The sequence below is a fragment of the Pseudochaenichthys georgianus genome, unplaced genomic scaffold (assembly GCF_902827115.2).
Source record: "Pseudochaenichthys georgianus unplaced genomic scaffold, fPseGeo1.2 scaffold_1173_arrow_ctg1, whole genome shotgun sequence".
NCBI lineage: Eukaryota > Metazoa > Chordata > Actinopteri > Perciformes > Channichthyidae > Pseudochaenichthys > Pseudochaenichthys georgianus.
This window is the reverse complement of record NW_027262113.1, coordinates 1-12708: the sequence shown is the minus strand read 5'-3', so window position 1 is coordinate 12708 and position 12708 is coordinate 1. Positions and strand designations below refer to the sequence as shown.

General features: G+C 41.2%; 1 long non-coding RNA gene across 1 annotated transcript; it reads left to right on the top strand.

Moving 5' to 3' along the window:
- Nucleotides 1-7432: 7432 nt before the first annotated feature.
- LOC139433193 (uncharacterized) lies at nucleotides 7433-7937 on the top strand. The gene is made up of 2 exons (XR_011642757.1): nucleotides 7433-7618; nucleotides 7839-7937. It is a non-coding gene; the product is annotated as an uncharacterized lncRNA (long non-coding RNA).
- The last annotated feature ends 4771 nt before the right edge of the window (nucleotides 7938-12708 follow it).

Here is a 12708-nt window from a genome sequence, read left to right as displayed (position 1 = left end):
ACACCCTGCACGTGCATGCATACGTGAGTCATGGTGAGATATCTGGATTAAGAGGTTGCTTTTTCTTTGCACAGAATGAAATGAATGGGCTGTGATTTTAGTTTTTTTTAAGCAGAGGTCAATAACTTGTACGGCCCTCTGAGGATATTGTAAAAATTGAAATGGCCCTTGAGAGGAAAAAGGTTCCCCACCCCTGTTCTATGGGCATAGCCAGCGCCATATAATAGAAGAGTTACGACAACGGAAGTCCAAAAACGGTTATCGTCACGTGGTTCATGTAGACGAGGATCGTTCCCCGGAAGTTCATGGCGGGCAATGTGAATGCATTGATAACAGGAGATAGAACTACGATTTTTGGTAATTATTAGTGAATAAAGGTTTTGATTTGCAATATTTATACAACAAATCGATATGTGTATGTATTTACATCAATATGTTTTAAAAAATAAAATAGAATTTGCTAATATTAAGTGATAATATTAGGATTAGTGTGAACAACTAGTTTACATGTTAGGCTAACAGTGCCTTGCTAAAGAGCCTCTTGCTGTTTATTTATAGCTTTGAATTCTTTCAAACCAATATTATCTTCTTAAACTTGTATGGTAGTCAGGAGCATCACTTTCTAATGTTTATTGATACATTTAGAGGGAGGGGATCTAAAGTAATGCTTTAAAATTCAGATTGGATTCATTTCTACCATTTTCTTAAATTCATGGTAGTTTCAGTAATCCCCTGGTAACTGAGGACACAAGTTATCTAAATGACTAATGTCGTCTTTATGGCTTTCAGAAAGGACAGGAGACCGACAGGTGACTATCAAAGGACTAGCAGCAGCAGCAGCATGATGATGATGATGATGATGATGATGATGATGATGATGATGATGATGATGATGATGATGATGATGATGATGATGATGATGATGATGATGATGATATTAAATGTGTTGTTTTAGGAACATCCCTTGCAAATACATGGAATTCAATAAACATTGAATAGCATATCATGCAGTTTGTCGGTGCCTTTTCCTCCGTGTTGTCCTGGTTTGCTGTGCTGCCTCCTAGTCGCCACCATGGTTTGCTGTGCTGCCTCCTAGTCGCCACCATGGTTTGCTGTGCTGCCTGGGGATGCTCAAATCGCTCCGAGAAAGGAGTACGAATGTACGGCTTCCCCACTGACACGGAGTGGAGGAAAACATGGCTGGCTCAAGTCAGCAGGAGCAATTTCACGACCAACAGCAAAAACATATGTGATGTAATTATATACAAACACTGCATTTGCACTTTTTCACCAAACGAAAACCACACCATTGGGAAAGCTTAATGTTTTGTTTAATACAAAAAAACAGGGAAAGGCTTGAAAAACACAGAGTTGAGACTCAGGGTGCAGGGTGAGGGTCTCAGTGCAGGTATTCAGGCTCCATTGAATCCCCCTCTGGTTCTTGTGCTGAAAGAGGGAGTAACAGACGGGAGAAAGGGTTATACACACAGCACACCTATTGGATGGGAAATGCCTTGGGGAGATAAGGTGTGGTCTCTGTTCCCAACTGAAGTTATGGAACTTTATTATTTGTGAGTTTAACAAAGTATGACAAATGGCATCAGTAACAGATGTGATATGAATTTCTATAAAGTTGTCTCACATTTTTGGTCATATTTTATATACAGTATGTAATGAGTATAACATGTCCAGTAAGTATAAAGTGTTTCCTAATACTGTGTATTCAACCACTATGGAATATGTATGTGGGCAGACAAAACTGAGTTGTTCTGTGTGTGAAGTAACCTCAAGTCACTCCGCAGGCACATTTTGATGCAGACCAGTTTGTCAAGACAAAAAAGGGCAAGACTAGGCTGAGAGCAGAGGCTATACCCTCCATCTTCGTGCATCGCCCTGTGGTCAAAACGAGAAGGGCCCCTGCACCACGATTCACCCCGGGACCTGTATCTACAAAGCCCATAGCTCATGATCACAGCTGTAGGAGCCAATTAACTGTGGGTATAAAGGTAGGACCCTATGTGTGTTGGGGAGAGGTTCCGCCAGAAGGCCCATACAGTTTTTGACCACACACACAAGGAGCATACACGGAACACACACACAAGGAGCACACACGGAACACACACACACGGAGAACACACACGGAACACACACGGAGAACACAAACACGGGATTACAAGCAAAGCAAAGGTACTGTGTAAACGGTAATATCGTGTGGTGAATATGGAAAGAAGCAAGTAAATGGAAACCAGTAAAATGGAAATAAATGGACTGTTTCAAACTGGAAACTTTGTTTCTGACCTTTATTCGGCAGCAAACTTGTGTGCGTCAATTACACCCACCAAGCGGATCCTCAGAGGCTTAAAGCATTGGCTTAGCCCAGGGGAGATTCCCAGTCGATCGCGAGATGTGTCTAAAAATAGAACAACAATATTCTGTTTTATCGTTAATGTCCTATAAAAAAATCTTCCTGTGCCAGAATAATGCACTTGAACGCATCAAAGCTTTGTGATTGGCCGGCGTGACCCCATGTGTCGGGGCGTGGCTGGTGGGCAGTGGGCAGTATTTCGCTGACGTTGTCCGTGTCAACAGGAGTGACAGTCCGCACACACACAAGACCGAAATTATGGCAGAAGCAAAAGAGCCCAAAATATATCATTTTCACTCCGAGTGGGAGGATGATTATTTGTATCTATTCCAATTCAAAGTCCATCTGTCTCATCTGCAATGCGAGCGTGGCTTTATCGAAGAAGGGTAATTTAGGAGCGGCATTTAAAAACACTGCACAAACGCTACGAGACGGAATTCCCATCTAAGTCTGCCCTACGCTCCCAAAAGGGGAGGGGCCTGAAAGGACAGCTAAATGCATGGGAGCCTGCCTGCAGACCTCCACTCTCAGGACAGTTCCGGTGCAGACCTCCACTCTCAGGACACCTCCACTGTCAGTACAGGTTTTTGATATAATAAAAACTCAAGTTAGATACCGTTATTAATCAGCTGTGAGTTTTTGTTTGTTTGAACTTAGTCATTATAATTATTGTACAAAATGGTATAAGAATGCAAACTTAAATTGATTATAGTCTATTATCAATTCAGGTTAAGAAACTAGTGTTGCTTGCATCCTATTAAAGGCATTTATTTTTATACTCTATTAAAATGCAAAAAAAAAGGGTTTGATTCTATTAATTTTGTCTTTTTTATTGCACTTTGGCAGCAGATTCCTGAGTAGCTTCAGATCTGAGTTGTCTTATTAGTAAGCCTCATTTATACTTTTGTAGCAACACTATTTGTATATAATGGCAAAGAAAGGGTTCAACATTACCCACTGTAGTATGTGACGTGTGAATAAACTCAGTTACTTGTTTATTATTTATGTAACTTCAGTTACATACTTGTATGTGTGTAGATTAGAAAGAGGTAAGATAAAGGATCTGCAGTATTTTATGAAGTATTAATCGTACAAAGGTCAGTTTTATTCAAGTAGAAGTGTGTATTTACCTGGTAGTAGGCTGTCAGTAATGGCTATGCCTCTCTATTTGGACTGGTAGATCTCGGCAGACTGGCAACTTCAAAAGTAGCTCTCGGTTCAAAAAAGGTTGGGCACCCCTGGCTTAGCCTCTACAACAGCTATAGTGTGAAAGGTGACACAGGTATAATAAGTATGAACTCTGAGTAACAAAAGTAATATTTCTTATTTTTAAGTGCTATAATATTTTAAATGTTCGAAAATGTACAGTGCCATGTCTTCTACTTACATTAGTCTCAAAGATTGAGGGAAGAAGGGAAGGGATCACTGCCCTCCACCTGCCAGCACCCAGCCAGAGGAGCGCAAACAAAAACAAGCAAGGTGTCCCGTCATGTACCTGGAAGTTTGGGTTGGCAAAATGGAGTAAGAGAGGGACTTGAAAAACCTTGGTGGCTCTCTACTCATATTGTTACAGTTGTCTTGGTTACAGCTCTCAAGTTTTTTTTTTTGTGCTATTTCCACATCTTTAGAAAATATGAAATAAAAAATTGAAGTGAAATCAACCTCTTCTCTGGAGAACAGACTTTGATTTCTCTGTCTTGTGAGTTTGCAGTCTTGCTCCTCCACCTGTAACATCACTGCCCCTCCACCTGCCATACAGTAGGTTACTAACAAGATTACTTATAATACAGTGATAGAATACATGTTTAGTATGCTTACTTATATAAAACAGTAGTATTAAACTTACCTTGTGTTTTCACTCTCACTTAAGATCAAATGCAAAGATTTTTTTATAATTGCCAGTAAAATCGAAATCATATAGCTACAACACTATCTAAGATATTGCAGTATTAAAATCGGAGATAATATGCGTCTGGCAATGCGCAATATTTATTTTGTTCAACCCCCAACACCAAGTCCGACGATTTATTTCTCAGCCGCTCGTCTCCGCAAGATGGCGTCGCGTGACGTCAGAGTGTACAAACATATTTCCACCTGGCTTATCGCTCACAGCTGCTTCCGCCGATAGTAACTTAGTTTCGTTATCATGTCTGATTCTGAGTCGGAGGCCACCCAAGATCTGGAGTATGTTGAGTATGTTGTTCCAAACTATGTTGTTCCAAACTATAACATATAATAAGTACCCTGTATCAAGATTGATGCAAAACAAGTGAAATTTGATCTTTTTAGAGAGGTTTAGAAAAATAAAGTCCAGACGGACTCACCTCTGGGTAATTTGGGAACTATCAGTTCCATTTGAACTTTTTCACTGTAAAAATCATTTTATTACTTTGAATTATCACTATAGGTATTCATTCCATCCAAATACAACTGTTGTGAACAAAAATAAAACTTACTCTGTTATCCTCTTAGGCCCCACGGACCCGAAATGGCGTCATTTGCAGGAAACGACGTCTAAGGAACCTTAATATTTAATAAACTATGAATATTTTATATCCATATAACGGGAAAAAACTCATTTAACTGATCTTTTTCATTTATTTAAAAAAAAAAAAACACAATGCTAACAGTGAGCCTCTGAATTAGCCCCGAGCGAAAAATGCTAACCTATTACTGCACCGAAAATCACTCCTAGCTCCCTTATTACTTATCCTACCTCCACATCCAACACATTGTTTATGATCGTAAAGACACAGAATCGAACGGTGCCCACCTCAACACTGAAAGATACAAACTCGCGAGGTTATCAACAAAGACGTACATCAAAACAAGTGTCGCTAGGTACTAACATGAGCTAGGCTAACATGGCTCCCCTTCCTCTTTGTCTGGTCTAAAATGGCATTAAAACGATAAAAACGATGATGTAGTTAATCCATAGGTTAATATCCAATGGGGCTGTGTCCCCTTTGAAATTTTCTGATAATCTATAAGCAATAAAACTGCAATTCAGTTATCTGCTGTCTGCTCTGTGCTCTGTGCTCCGTGCGCTTTGAAATCAAATCAAAATGGGTTTACCTCAATTCTTTGGCGTTTCTGCATTGCCCGGCTCTTTCGTTCTTTCGGTTGTTTTTTGTGCTCAAATATGGAGGGGACGGCTCCGGGTTTCAGCCTCCGATGTACTTTAAATGCTTCTCCACCAACAGACTTGACGATGGCAGGATCAACATCGTATGCATCAGACGCGAAGTGGTCAGAGCACAACTTGCTCCATCTTGTCGGCTGCCAGCCAACACGATTCACTAAAATAATCCAGTTTCGGCAGATGATTTTGTCTTGGGGAAATGAATGAAAAATTCTCCCAGATCCCGCACCGTTCGTACATCCGAAAGCACAACAATAAATCAATAACCCATGTATTGCGTGATTTTGCGGATATAATTCAGAGTTTTCTTTTCGAAAAACACCGCTGACATGTGAACAGCGCACGAGACTGCCGAGTCGGGATATTTGGCCCAGAGACTGTTTGGCCAAAATGACGTCACGCGCGCGGAGGCTGCTGGGAATGACATGTCAGAAATTCAGACGGCTTTTGGGTCGAGTTTTGTATCAATAAAAAGCTTTTTTTTCGGGTGTATTATATTTATCTCGATTTAAATTAAATAAAAAATACAGGCAGTCTTAAAAACAACATTTCTATAAAAATGTAGCATATTTGGAAGCTTTGCATTTGATCTTTAAGGGTGCATTCACACCTAATAGTCCGCTCTCTGGTGCGCACCAGACGACAGTTTGTTACATTGTTTCATTTTTCAGAAGGTTCGGTTTTCTTTCACACGGGCAAAACTCAAACGGACTATAAACTTTAAACACAAGTCATGTGCTCGGAAATGCTGTTCAACCATTGGTCAGACATTAAGGGGGTACAAACCATAGACTGTATATATAAATGGACGTAGTGTCCGTGACGTCACCCATAGGATTCTGCAGAGTTGCCGTGAAGCCCTTAGTAGGCGGAGTCGGCCACTAACGGCTCGACTGTGACGTCAGTCTAATCCCGCCTGCTCCAAATAGAGAGGCGAAGTCACGCCCATCTACTTCCGGCCCATGGGACCCCGGAAGCGAAAAATGTACATTGAATTCAATGGAGAGAGAAAACATATCTTTTGATCCCGTTTGAATTGTGCCACGAACTACACATATGATGTTTGTCAATCTTAAACAATAAGTTACATGTAAAACAAGTCACATTTTGTCGTAAAACTGTTGAAATATAAGACTATGAAAAATACGCGACTACAAAGACTACAAATCCCAAATCCCATTCTGGCTCGCGTAAGTGATGTCACAGGCAATGATTCTCCAAGTGGTTGCGACTCGTAATTAAAGCGAAAAAGAAGAAGAAGATCTCATAACTGATTTATTCCCTCCAATAAATAAGAGATTGCTAAAAATAAATTCACTTTTACAAGATGCCTGTGTGCTTTGTACCAGGTTGTAATCACATAAGTGATCATACCACTTGCTCGTTCTATCGCTTCCCGTCTGATGAAAGGACCAGGAGTCGCTGGATCAGACATATCAGGTAATACACATGTTGTGCATGGAACACAGTCAAGCTAGCTACATAGCTAGTAGCGAGCACATTAGTTAGCATCACATTACTTAGCCTTGTCATTTGTATTAGCCTTAACATGAAGTAAACCCCAATGGTAAACAGTAAGAGTAGTCATGATGGTAAGTATTTTGTGAAACATTTGAAGAGGAGCCTATCGCCCCCTCCACCAGGTGCTAAGGGGGCGGGAGGTAGGCTAACGGCACATTAGCATCTGTGATCTTTTCTACTTAATGCTATCTGCACAAATGGTTAACATTGAACATTAAAAGATCAGGCAGTTCAGGGAGAGTCGAATGACATTTATTTATTTATAGAAGGACCATGCATACAAAAACATTAATCTCAGCAAAGAGAAGAGATGCAATATGCCAGATTATAGCTAATAGCTAATTTCCATCTGTGGTCCATTCTTCTGGACGTGTTTCATTGTGATGATAGTGAGTCAATATGTTTGTTGGAAAGACAGTAGTTGAGTGATTACTAATAGAACATTATTAAAAGAGATAATTATTCAAAGTGTTGTTACTTTAAAGTGTTGTTACTGACCTTTTTCTCTTTTGTTTCCTTTCCCTCACCTGTAACTGCTGAGACCCTGAGGAACATGCACACTGACCTGCTCTGGCAACCTGATTTCCACTGTACGTAATAGTATTTGGTTATGGTATATTATTTATATACATCAAAGGCACAATGCACCCCCCAGAGACACACATGTATTGAGTGTGATATTTTGCATAGGTCAAGTGAAATCATCTTTACACACTAGAAAACTGTAGGAGCGGCAACTTGTTTTGAAATTGAATTTTTAATATCCGATAATAAAGTTGATCTGTTTTCTTTATTCTTCTCTCTTCCCAGCTCCATCCATCACCGTGCTCTGTTCCTGCAGGTCCTGCTTGCTAATCAATGCTTTATTTTTTTACACAATTACAAATAAAGTCAATGTGTTGTATGACATGAAGTTGTGTTTCATTCGGAGTCAATAATAAATTCATTCTGCCTTCAACTGCACAATGACTGTGGACTGCACCGACATCCATGTAGCTGCCCCCAGTAAGATGAACCAAGCAAAGAGGGTCGCCATCATGCCCAAGGACATCCAGCTGGCCCGCCGCATCCGCGGAGAGAGGGCTTAGACTGACCTGAGACCAGCACACCCAAACACAACGGCTCTTTTAAGAGCCACCGACAGTTTCAAAGAGTTGCAATCCTACGTTATTATAATGATTAAACTGGTTCATGTGTCACTTAGTTTACTGAACCGTGATGAATGAAAGAAATGAGTGAGGTAGTGGTTTAAAGAAGTTACAAAGACATTAATATATAATAATAATACATTTTATTTCGAGGCGCCTTTCAGGACACCCAAGGTCGCCTTACAGTGCATTTAAAAGTGTTAAAACAGCTAAAACAAAAACGGAACACAATTTAATCGAACCGACAAGGCAATACAGCAGCATAAAACAGGCAGTGTTGGGAAAGTTCACTTTCTACATGAACTAGTTCAGTTCACAGTTCACACATTTTAAAATGAACTAGTTCAGTTCATAGTTCATAATTCAAAATGTTGAACTAAAGTTCATGGTTTCAAAAATGAACTAATTTATAGTTCATAGTTCTTTTTTCAATACGTTGCTGCGAGCTATTATTTGTCTCCTGTACGATGTTAATGGGCCATTGCAATGTTTACAATATCCTCAGAGGGCCGTACAAGTTATTGACCTCTGCTTAAAAAAACTAAAATCACAGCCCATTCATTTCATTCTGTGCAAAGAAAAAGCAACCTCTTAATCCAGATATCTCACCATGACTCGCGTATGCATGCACGTGCAGGGTGTGGCGTGACCACCAAAACAGAAAGATATGGACACAAGATGTGTGCAAATGTATTTAGTTTCCTATCCATGTGAACATGATTTAAGTGGGGGGGACCTAACCTCCTCTAGAGGGGTCCAGGGGGCATGCTCCCCTGGGAAGATTTGTTGCACTTTGAGAGCAACATTAGGACATCTATGGACACATCTCTCAACACCCAAACACAACTGTAAGCAGATTTTCTTTTAATTTATGGATATTTGACAAATCACTCCCCTTTCAAACTGTATTCTTCTTTATTAATAACTGTCATATAGTATTTTATACCTGTTTACTTTATTCTCTTATTTTTTTTAGAACTATAATGATCATATAAAGATGTGCCTTTGCCTCACTGGTTGTAGACAAAGCTTCTTATATTCGTTAGCATAGCTAGCTAACCAGATGCTAATAACAACACAGTTATTGACTGTCTGATCTGTATGACAGATGAGCAGATCGCCACTGGGCTTTCAACTAAAGACACAGACACCCAGAAACTGCGGCATGTGTATGGACTTATCGGTACTGCAATTTCTGAAGTGCTGGAGTGGCGTTCTGGTGCTCTCCGTCAGAACTGCACCCCTGTCAGTCGAGACATATACCACGTGATGACACGTTAGGCTCGTGTTGTGTTCAAGGACCCTGACCTTGGCCAGGAAAAACAGGCACTCGCTTGTTTAATTTTTTTGCGGTCTAGATTTCTTTCATTTTTTTATTTTTTGCGTGTGTTTATAAATTACCTCGAGGGCCGTACCAAATTGTCTCGCGGGCCGTATACGGCCGGAGGTTCCCCACCCCTGCCGTAGAGTCTCACTCTGAGCGAGTGCTGCTGCAGCTGCTCTCGGCTTCGTCCATACTAATTAATTAATTAATTAATTCAATGCTCGCCGGTTCCGCGGTTCCACATTGTTTGTTGTGAGGAGTCTGATATATTTAGTATATTTATATTTTAGTGCGACAGCCAGGGGTGACAGGCGCGTACGCGTCACAGGCAGCTTGCTGTTGCCAGATTGGGTGGTTTTCCGCATTATTTTGAAGCCTGTTTACGGTGTGTTTTAACTGGGTTTTCGGCTGAAAGGCATATGAAATCTGGCACACTTTTGAACGCCGTTATAATACAGTGCTGAGAATGAACGCACTTTTGAACGCCGTTATAATACAGTGCTGAGAATGAACGCACTTTTGAACGCCGTTATACAGCGCTGAGAATGAACGCGTTCTCAATTACGTTCATCTAGCGGAAATACAGTACGTTCAGTTCACGTTCACCCAAAATATGAACGCGTTCATGAACGATCGTTCATTGAACGCATTCAGGTACATTACTGAAAACAGGCCAGACAAGAGAGTGGAGTGACGGAGTGAGAGGGGGATCTGTGATAGCAGGTTGAATGTGTGTTAGAGTGAGTAGGCCAGTTTAAACAGGTGAGTTTTGAGGTGGGATTTGAATGTCGTGATGGAGTCAGACTGTTTGATGTGTGGAGGCAGAGAGTTCCAGAGCCTGGGTGCGGTGCAGCTAAAAGCCCTGGCTCCCATGGTGCTAAGGCGGGAGGTGGGGACAGTCAGGAGTCCGGCTGAGGATGAGCGCAGGGAGCGGGAGGAGGTGTATTCCTGGAGGAGGTTTGAGAGATAGGTGGGGGTGAGGTTGTTGAGGGCTTTGTATGTAAGCAGAAGGTTTTTGTAGACAATCCGGTGCTGAACAGGGAGCCAGTGAAGTTGGATGAGGATGGGGGTGATGTGGTCAGACGATTTGGTACAGGTAATGATCCGGGCATGAATGATTTGGAGTCTGTTGAGTAGTTTTGTGGGTAGGCCAGAGAGGATAGCATTACAGTGGTCAATCCGGGATGTGACAAATGCATTAACCAGGATTTCGGTGCTGGATTGTGAAAGGGATGGAAATGTTGCGGATATGGAAGAAGGCAGTCCGGGTGATGTTTTTTATGTGGGGTGCAAACGAAAGGGTGCTGTCCAGGATGACACCAAGGCTTTTGACTTGGCTGGTGAAGGATACAGGGAAGCCGTCGATCATGATGCTTGGGGGTGGGGTGGTTAGGATTTTGGAGAGGGTGTTTTTTGAGCCGATGAGCATGGCCTCAGTTTTACTACCATTTAGCTTCAGGAAGTTCCTGCTCATCCAGCTCCCGATATCCTGGAGGCAGGTGGTGAGGGAGGTGGGCGGTAGGGCGGTGTTGGGTTTGGTTGAGATATAGACTTGCGTGTCGTCAGCATAGCAGTGAAAGTGGATGCCATGGTGACGGAGGATTGTGCCTAGTGGGAGGAGGTAAATGATGAATAGGAGTGGACCCAATACTGATTAATATATGAGTAACAGGTCAGTGTAAACACAAGCTTCTGTCAATTATGGATCATTCAAACTATATACAAATAATATGTAATAAAGTTCTAAAATAAGTATTCGGTATATTCCTTGATAGCTTTTGGAGAAGGTTGTTTTTAAGTTTACTAAAATCTATCGTTTCAACTGTTTCACTTTATAAAAAGGAACAGGTGAGTAGAGCATTATTGAGTTTCTTATTCTGTCAGTAAATTATCCAAATGAAATGTTTATCATTATTTTAGTCAACCCTAAACAAATTGATTGTACCTTTTTAATAATGACCTTACATGGTCGGCAAAGTTAAATTAACTTCAGAAAATCAAATCTGTTCTGAGAAAAAACTATTAAATGTTTAAAGATAGGAACTTGCCATCCCACTGAAAAACAGTCCATAGAGATTTAAAGGCGTAGTTGTAGTTCAGTCCAACGTTTCATTTGGATTCATTTCGCCAACAGTCAACTATTTTCATAAAGAATTGCCTCAAGCCCCCGACCCCCATGCCCCTTCACCAGCTCCGGCACGGTGACAATGGCCTGATGTTGAGGCCGCGGCTCTGGCTCAGGTGACAAAAGCCATGCCATGCCACACTGTGCGCCCCTCAGTGCAGACCTGAACCAGTCTACATCCTGAGTGGCGATGTCTCTGGCCAGTGGGTTGTATGTCTCCTCTCGCTGTTGGTAAAGTTGAGACACCGGCTGGACTACTTTGGAAGTGCCAGGCTTCCTCCACTGGCACTCAACATCTGTGGAGCTGATCTGCCACATGGCACATATTGCCAATGCTGCAGCGTGGCTGCATTTGTACATCCCCCGTGCACAATCACAGACAGCGCTCTGCATCGCGCCATCGTCTCCCATGCAGATCTGTACAAATAAAGTAAGTACCATGTTTGTTAGCATGCTATAATAGATTGAATGAGCAATAATACAAGGATGGTCCGGATCTGGGGGTGGGAGGGTTTATTTTTCCATAGTTTTGTCCTCTTGTCTGATTGTTGTTATTGTTTGTTTTTTCTGTATTTTTTGTAATGTGTGTTGTACTGGTTGTGATTGTACATTGTATTTTTCTAAATGTGTATGAATACATTTTTGAAAAACATTTGATCAACAATAAAAAAGGACTTGGTCAGGATCTAGACTCAGTGTGTAGTTTATTAATTAATCAATGCTCTCTACATTAGGAAAACACATACCAGTGTACCCGAGGGAGTCACACACAGCTGTGCCTGGATAACCAAAACCCTTGAATCTACACACAGCAAATAAACTCAAATGACACAACGAGATGTAAAAGGAGATCACACATACAGTATAGTCGATATAAAACTGGCCGCTTCAATCTGAAGAGCAACTAAAACAAAACACGGGAGTATACCTTGTTCTTGTGAACACTAATGTTATCCACAGCATACACAGACCACGAAGTTCTTAAGGAGAAAACTAGTTACTGAAACAAAACCCGTTAGTGTACCTTGTTAGCTAATGTTAGCTAGCTGACATTAACGTTACACATTGCACTCATATTACTCA